Here is an 8307-nt window from a genome sequence, read left to right as displayed (position 1 = left end):
CCATATTGATGATGATGCTGATCAAAAAGACTTTGTTTCTTCTTTCTCCCTTTCTATATTTTCCCTGTCTTTTCCCTCTCTCCTTCCTTTTCTTTTTCCCTTTCTCTGAAGGGAGTTCCTCTCTCTCACTCTCTCTCTTACTCTCTTTCCCATCTCCCTCATTCTCCATCCATTTCTCTCCCTGCCTTTCTTCCCATATGTATTTAGTAAATGCCTTATATCTGTCAAGCACCACTGCACTGGGCCCTGTGAAGATCAAGATACCCATTGTTCCTGTCTTCCTTGAGCTTTTGGTCTAGATAAGAATAAACAAGAAAACAAATAAATGTACACAAGTAGACTCACAACCTGTACAAGTACCATGAACAGACAACATACAATAGCAGAGAACACCAGGAAAGGAGTATGGGCAACTTAGGGGATGACATTTGAGGGTCTGAGGGGAGACCTGGCACAGTAGAAGAAATCAGGCATCTGAAGAGCTAGGAAGGTGACATGGGCAGAGGGAGGGGAGGAGCTTGGCTTAAGTGAAGAACGAAGAAGAGGAGGATGCAGCTGGTTTATGCAGTGTGGGGCAAGTAGAAGACGAGATCATTCCTGGTCTACTAGGACATGGTAAGGAGTTTGGATTTTATTCCAAGTACAACGAGTAGACATTGGAAGCACTTAAACAACGAATAAGAATGTGCAACTTTTATTTTCTTAAAAGACTACTTTGACTATTATGTGGAGAGTGGAGCAAAGGGAGACAAGATTGAAAGTAGGAAGATTGCTGAGGAGGCTACCGTGGAAGTCCAGACAAGAAAGGATGATGATTTGGTGAACTGTGGCCATAGAGATGAGAGAAGTGAGTGAAATTAAAAGCTTTTTAGGAGGGAACATTGACAGAAGTCGCCAATAGATTAGACATGAGTACTGGGGGGAAAGAGGGCATCAAGGATGATCCTTGGGTTTCTGGTCCTTGGGTTTCTGGCTTGATGAACCTGGTGGAAGGTGGTGACATTGGTGGTAGGAGGTGACTAGGGTAGGGCCAGGTTTGGGTAAGGGAAGGACAGTATAAATGAAGTGTTCTGTTTCAATGTGTTAAGTTTGAGATACCTATGAGACACCCAAATATCAAGTAGGAATCCAGAGTTCTGTGACTTTGGGCAAAAGATACATATTCTGGAGTTATCAGCATACAGGTGACATTTAAAGATGTAAGAGTATATAAGATAATCTAAGGATAGCAAGTGCAGAGAGGAGACCCAAGCTCTGAGGCCCTCAGATCTGGCAGCAAAGAATAATTAGCAAAGGGTATTAAGAAGCACCACTGAGAGGTAGGAGGGAAACCAGGAGGATTGAGTCTTACAGAAGCCAAGAGGAGAAGAGTGTGGTTAGAAGGAGTAGCTGTCAACCATGTAAAAGGGAATAGAGTTTAATGTGTATCTATCACAAGCCAGAAAGATGCATGTGAGACCCCTTCCCCACACTCAAAGAGCTCAGTGTCTCATCACCCTTTCTAAGATTTGTGACAGTTCTGGTTCAGCTTGATTTCATTGAACAAATACTTGATGGGTAACTAGTATGTGTTGATGCAAGGATACAGAAACAGAGGTCTTACCCTCAAAGAGCTTGTAATAAGGGACAGATGGTAAAAAGTTGCATGCGTCTGGGGCCTCACCTTCTCTTACACCCTCTCACAGGTTTCCTTCCCCTAATAACAGGTGTCTGACATCTAATTTCTTGACAAGCCATGAGCTGGCCAGAGAGTGAGGCAACCAAAGGGAGAGGCCCCCAGGATTTCCCCAGGATTTTCCACAAGTCAAGAGTGAGCTACTTCCACTATACTAAAAGGAAGAAGAAGAAGTGACAAAAAAGGTGCAAAATATTGTAGTATGTTTTGAATAAAAAAATAAAATTTTGACATAATACACAGGGCTATATAAAAATAAGGCCAAAATGAATCTCGATCTTATGAAAATATTAATTATTTGTTAACTACAAGTACTAGTGTCTGCTAATGTGATACTCGGTTTGTATGATATATGTTTCTCAGTGCTCTTAGTGTGCCTTTGCGACTGAATGAAGGTCAAAAGTCTACATTCAAGAGTCTCTCACCTATCCTGCAATAGGTCACAGAGGCCACGTGGGGCAATATCTATGGGCCAGTCATTGATCTTTGGTCCCATTGGCTCAAGCACTGGAACTAAATTTTCTGGATAAGATGACTTCCATGAGACCTTTTTTCCATAAAATCAAAGTCATTTATAGATCAGGAAGAAACTCTGGAAATAATGAATCCAAAACTCATTTTATAGGTGAGAATATTGAGAGCCATTGACATTCAATTATTTATTTAAAGTAACACTGCTACTGTGTTTTCACTCATCTCTTACCACCTCCCCCACCCCAGCTAAGTTCAACATACAGAATAGATGCACAGCAACTGCATGTTAAGGGTTCAGTTCAGGGTTCAGGGTTCAGGGTTGAGTGGGTGTGGTCTGGGCAGCTCTGCCACCCATAAGCTGCTGACTCATGTTTGGGACACTGAGACTTGATTCTTTCCTACCTCCTTCCAATTCTAAAGAGAATGGTAATAATAACAAACCTATATAGGCTTTGTTTTAAGTACTTTAAAACACATTAACAAATTTATTTCTGTGGGGCAGGTACACTTATTATGCCTACTTTACAGAAGCAAAAACAAAGGCACGTAGTAATCAAGTTACTTTCTTAAGTTTACAAAGCTAGCTGTGGGACAGTTCTGGTAGTTTGGTTGCAGTATCCATGTTCTTATCTACTGTGCTACATATTGCCTCCTGAGGTGGAAGTCAAACTTACATGCAAAAGTTAATGAAGTTAAGACTTCTCTCCCTGGGAAATAACCCAGTTTCAACTTCAAACCAATATGTATGAAAGAGGCAATACAGTAAAGGGACAGAATCGTGACTTGGACAATGGGAATGGCAGGAAGGAAGTGGAATATTTGTTAGATGCCTTTGTGCATCAGGCATTGTTCTAAGTATTTTATGGATATTATCTCATCAATCCTAACATCAAGCCTGAAATACAGATAATTTGCAGGCAAAGAAACAGGCTCAGCTGCTCTGCCTATGGAGTAGCCATTCTTTTCTTTCCTTACTTCTCTCTTGAAAAAAAAATAAAAGAAAGAAACTGAGGCTCAGAGGGCTTAAGCATACTCAAAGCAGGTCTCTGTATTTCTTGTTGAGTGTTATGAGGATGACAGCTGATAAAACTTGGTGCCTGATGGCGCTACTACCAAAGCTCATACCTCAGGCAAGTTCTAGAGTTCCCTGCATCTGGGACTAGGAGGGTGAGAATTGGGTTCCATCTGGGCTTCTAGATTATTCATTCCCTTCTATCTATATCCATTTTGCTGGAGCTTTCACAGGGCCTCCTAGTCAAGAGTAGAACCTGAGTTGACATCTTGGACCACCCGTGGGAAGAGACTGGAGAAAAAGCATGTGCTGGATCTAGGATTCCAGCATTGCTGCTGATCAGCCCAAACTAGAAGTGTGTGTCCATCATGAAGCTTGTAAAATTTTGTTCTGGGGAGTTAGGATTTCCAAGTGGGCCATATTTCCTCTAAGGTGTTGTTTTACTAGCAGATACCAGCTTCAAAGACACAGCTATGGCTCTCCTCTCAGTCTCTCCTGTGTGCTGCACAAACTGAAGGTGGGCCTACATAGCTCCCTCACTCTGTAGACCCTGACTCTTGCATGGGTTTACAAAAGGGCTCTATATCACTGCCTTGGTATCTCATATCCATCCCACCAAGGAGCCCTTGTCCAGACATGTCATCCTTTCTAGCCTCTCTGATGGACCTATTGTCCCTGAATCAAGTTTCTTGAAGGAGTCTCTTTGGGAGATACTTTTACAGCAAATATTTCCTGAGTGCCTGATCACACATGTGAAAAAGATCGCATCTCTCTTTAAGGAGTTATTAGTCTAGTTGAGGAGGTAAGATATTGCATAACAAAATGTAATCGAGGCTATGTTAAATGCTGTAAGAGGGGCACTAAAGCACTTGAAGACTGGTATATAGGAATAAGCAGGTATGTTGGACATCCTTCATTTGTCTCATCAGATCCACTCTTCATTTTTCCCACCTGGCATCCATGGGCTCTGGTGCCACTGGTTTCCAGCTGGGCCTGGGCAATTTCCAGCATGAGATTGAAGGATGGATGGAGAACGGGTTTGGAATATTTAGTCCCTTGGCCTCCTTCCTGCCTGAGTGCCAAGGGTTTGCTGTGAAGGTCACAGTTCCTCTCTGGTGGCCTTCTCTATAGAGTTGCTCTTGCCAGGTCACAGCTACTGCTTTCTCCTCTCGCTCCTGTAGGCCCATGCATGATAAGGGCTCTTCAGTGTTGTTTGCCCAGAGGCACTGCACTATGCCTTGTTGGGTTTCCTAAACTCTGCTTTCACCTTTGTCCACATTCACTTTGTTAAACATTCATCCAATAATGCAGTTTGAGCATGTTGCATGCTTCCTGCCAGGACCTGGACCAATAAAGTAGGAATTCAACAAGCTAAGGGGATGCCATGACATGAAATCCAGAATGGTTGAGCATAAAGTGAGCTGAGTATGGGAGACCTAAATGAAAAGGAGCTTGAGGCCAGATCCTGGGAGGACACAAATGCCATGTCAGGATGTCTAGATTTTATCTGTACCTGTGTCCAGTGGGAAACATTGGCAGTTTCTGAATGAGGAAGTAAACTGAATTAAAGTCCATCCCTTACTTTTGGAGAGGTAATTTTGCCATAAGAATGTAAAATGTATTCTGGGGTAAAGGATACCCATGGAGGTGGAAGAACGAGCTAGAAGACAAAAATATGCATATACTCTGACTCAGAAAATTCATTTCTAGGTGTTTCTCACAAATAATTAAAAACATGCACAAAGATTTAATTGCAATGATAGTCACTGAAGTACCTTTTCAAAAATTAAAAATTATGAACAACCCAAATTTTCACTAACAAGAAAATAAATATTTAGCCTTTCAAACCAATGCTGTAGATGTGGATTTGTTGGCTTGGTAAAATGTTAGTATTATATGGCTGAATGAAAATACAGCCTTATATAAATGGCCAACAATTTCAGTATATATATTTGTTTATGTGGAAAAAGCTTAAATGGATTATATTTAATTAGTAATAAGCACATTTTTCAATGAGCATGTATAATTTGTGTAAACAAAAGAAACATTTTGTAATTGTCAAGGTTAGACCTTTTGAGGGCCTTGATTAGCATGAAAACAGTAGGAACTGTGCAAGTAGATAAAAGATGTGAGTGACTGAATCACAGTGCCAACTGAGAGAAACCTGGGAGTTCGGATTTAGCACAATGCTTCCTACATCTTGATTAAGGTGAGTAAGGGTGTTATCAATGACTGGGGTAAGGAAAAATGCCCTGGAGACCAGTTTGGCAGGCCAGATGGTAGAATCCAGTTACTGAATGCATACAAACAAACCCATTGTGACATCCACAGTTCGCAAGTCCTTAAGTGAACCATGTCCACAAAAGATATCAAGGCATTGCCAATGAGGAATGAAGGCTTAGCCTGGCATTGAATAATAAGTTTTTGAATTGGCTAAAATACCAAATAAAAGATAAGTTTTTTCTACTTCAAAAACTTAGAGGCATAGTTACCATCATTGGACTCTTGGATCTCAAATTCTATTTTCAGACCGTGATATTCTACCTTCCCACTTCTGTCACTCTGTCTTGTGGTAGGTTCTTCCAACCGACACAAACCACCAGTATCTTCCAGGTCTTCCTAGTTATTCACATACCTATTCATATATGTATGAATTATCTTTCTCATATGTATATTTATGTGAGATACGGCAAGATTTCTCTTCAAACAGCCTGCTCATCTTCTTATTCTTTAATTCGAAATTACCACCCCTCTTTCTTCTCCTTTTCTTCTTTCTGATTTTGCTACATGCCCAGGCATGCCACAGCCCCAGCTCACATTTCTTTCCTTATTTGGGAATGGACTGTTGCTCTAGTCCTCTGTAGATGACCCCTTCCTCCTCTTCCCTCTCTCCCATCATAAGCCCACCTTATCTAAGAAAGTTTAAATATTTAGCCAATCGAGTCTAGTTTAGATTGTGCGGTCTGACCCCAGCCGATGGGGAAAGGACACAGGGGCAGGAGTCATCTTAGGAAAGCTTCTACTCTCCTTTGTTCGGTGTGCTGTCATGGCAATCAGCCCTACGAGAAGCACCCTTCTGCGCAGAAGTAAATTTGCTTTGCTAAAAAATCCTTTGTTTGCTCATTTTTCTTCAAGACTTCGAGCTTTATTTCTAACAATTTACATATCTCTATATGCATATATATCTACATACATACTAATAGGTAACATCTATCAAGTGCTCACTCTGCTTGTCAAACATTGTTCCAAGCACTTTACATGCATTATTCCTTATCATCCTCACTACAACCCAGTGATGTAGTTGCTGTTATTATTTCCATTTTACAGATCAGGAAACTGAGGGGTTAGAAGGCTACATAACTTGCCCAAGACCATAGAAGGAGTACAGGTAGAGCTGGATTCCAGGCTTTGTCTGACTCTGCTCTCTTAATAACCACACTCACATCTTAATAAAGCATCTAGAAGGTATGTACCAAATTGTTAAATAATTACCAAATGAAGTTGGGGTTATGGGGCAACTTGAACTTCCTATTTTTTTCTGTTTTGTTTAGATTTCTAGCAATATCAATATTACATCTTAACTGGAAAAATGTTTTCAAGTTACCATCGATTATGTCGTTTTCTTATGACATAATTGATCATGTTGTGATGTACGACTATTGCCATGTGCTAGACTTTGTACTGGATGTGAGAATAAAAATGATGTGGTCCCTGCCCTCAAGGTGCTCACTGTCCAAACTCTATTACATTACCCAGAGGACTTTTTTAGTAACCCCAGCCCTCCTTTCATCCTTATCTTCTGGTTTGTCCTATCCATATGCCTAATGCTCTTGACATGATGGAGAACTTGACATTGCCAAGATGTATTATTCACTTTCAGGCCCCTGAGCCTTTGCTCATGAAGTTCCATAATCTGTAGAATGAGTAGGAGTACATCTGGAAGAGCTCCTACTCATGCTTGAAAGCTACTGCCATGGTGAAGTCTTTTCACAAAGTTCTAATCTTGAAAAGTTTTAAATATGTATTCTGTACAATCATGAGCATAGTTCAAATAAGTAGCACTGAAGTATAAAAAAGAAAAGCAAGAGTCCCCACCTCAGCCCACCCCAACCCCAATGTCAACTTCAGTCTCAATCTTATTGCCATTCTCCAAACTTAATGGTTTCTGCTTTTAGATTTCTGGTGGTGATCTCCATGTTTCCAAAATAACATCTATCTTATTATTTCCTGGTATATCGTCTTAGGCCCTATGTACCTAATTTTTCCTAAGAGAAATGAAGATTTAACTCACATACACACTGGTCTTACCTCCTCCCTAACCTCCTAGTAGAGATACATCTCTGTATTCAGCCCTGCACTGCTCTCTCCTCTGTACACCCTGTCAACTACAGACAGTATCTTTTGACTGTCACTTCCTAAAGTGAGAACCTTAGTACCCCATCCTTCTCTCCACCTGGTTCCTGCTCCTACCCCTTTCTACCTATTGATGTTTACCCTCTGCATTAAAAAAATTAATCATATTTACATTATCTTTTAGAGTCATAATTCTTCTTTGACTTGCTTATAAGGTGAATCTAAAAGCAGAAAATCAATATGCAGCATTTCTGTGACTATGTGAATATTGTTCTCTGTAATCTAGTGGAGGGCTTGATTATGCTTCCTGCTCTGGGTCATTTGGAGAACATTCAGACTTCAGATTTAAATGGGATCTCCTGTTTGAGACACCACTAATAGCTCAAAATCAATCCATTTTAGGTACATCACACTTGCATCAGGCCTTTTCTGGACATTTTCTCCCTTGAAGATCCTAGTTTTAATTTCAACTTTATATTTTAGATGGAAATAATTTAACCATAATTTTTTTTCTTTGCATTCTGTCACCTTCTAACAACCTCGAGGGCTTCCAAGTTCCTAGTCATGGTTTCGATTGTATTGAACCCTATTTTTCCCTCCAGTCTTCCTACTGCAATCAGGATGGGTTGCTTCCTAGCCTCCACACTGCTGCCATTCTGGGACCTCTCCTGCTTATCCGGGTTAGAGCCACTTTTCTTTGGGTCCCAGACAGTGAGGTGTCCTTGACTCCCACATCTTTCTCAGAATAATTAAATAACTCACCTTGCTGAACTCCCACAGTCCTCTGTATTTG

The sequence above is a fragment of the Pongo abelii genome, chromosome 5 (genome assembly GCF_028885655.2).
Source record: "Pongo abelii isolate AG06213 chromosome 5, NHGRI_mPonAbe1-v2.0_pri, whole genome shotgun sequence".
Classification (NCBI taxonomy): domain Eukaryota; kingdom Metazoa; phylum Chordata; class Mammalia; order Primates; family Hominidae; genus Pongo; species Pongo abelii.
The sequence above is the reverse complement of the archived record's forward strand: the minus strand, read 5'-3'. Positions refer to the sequence as shown.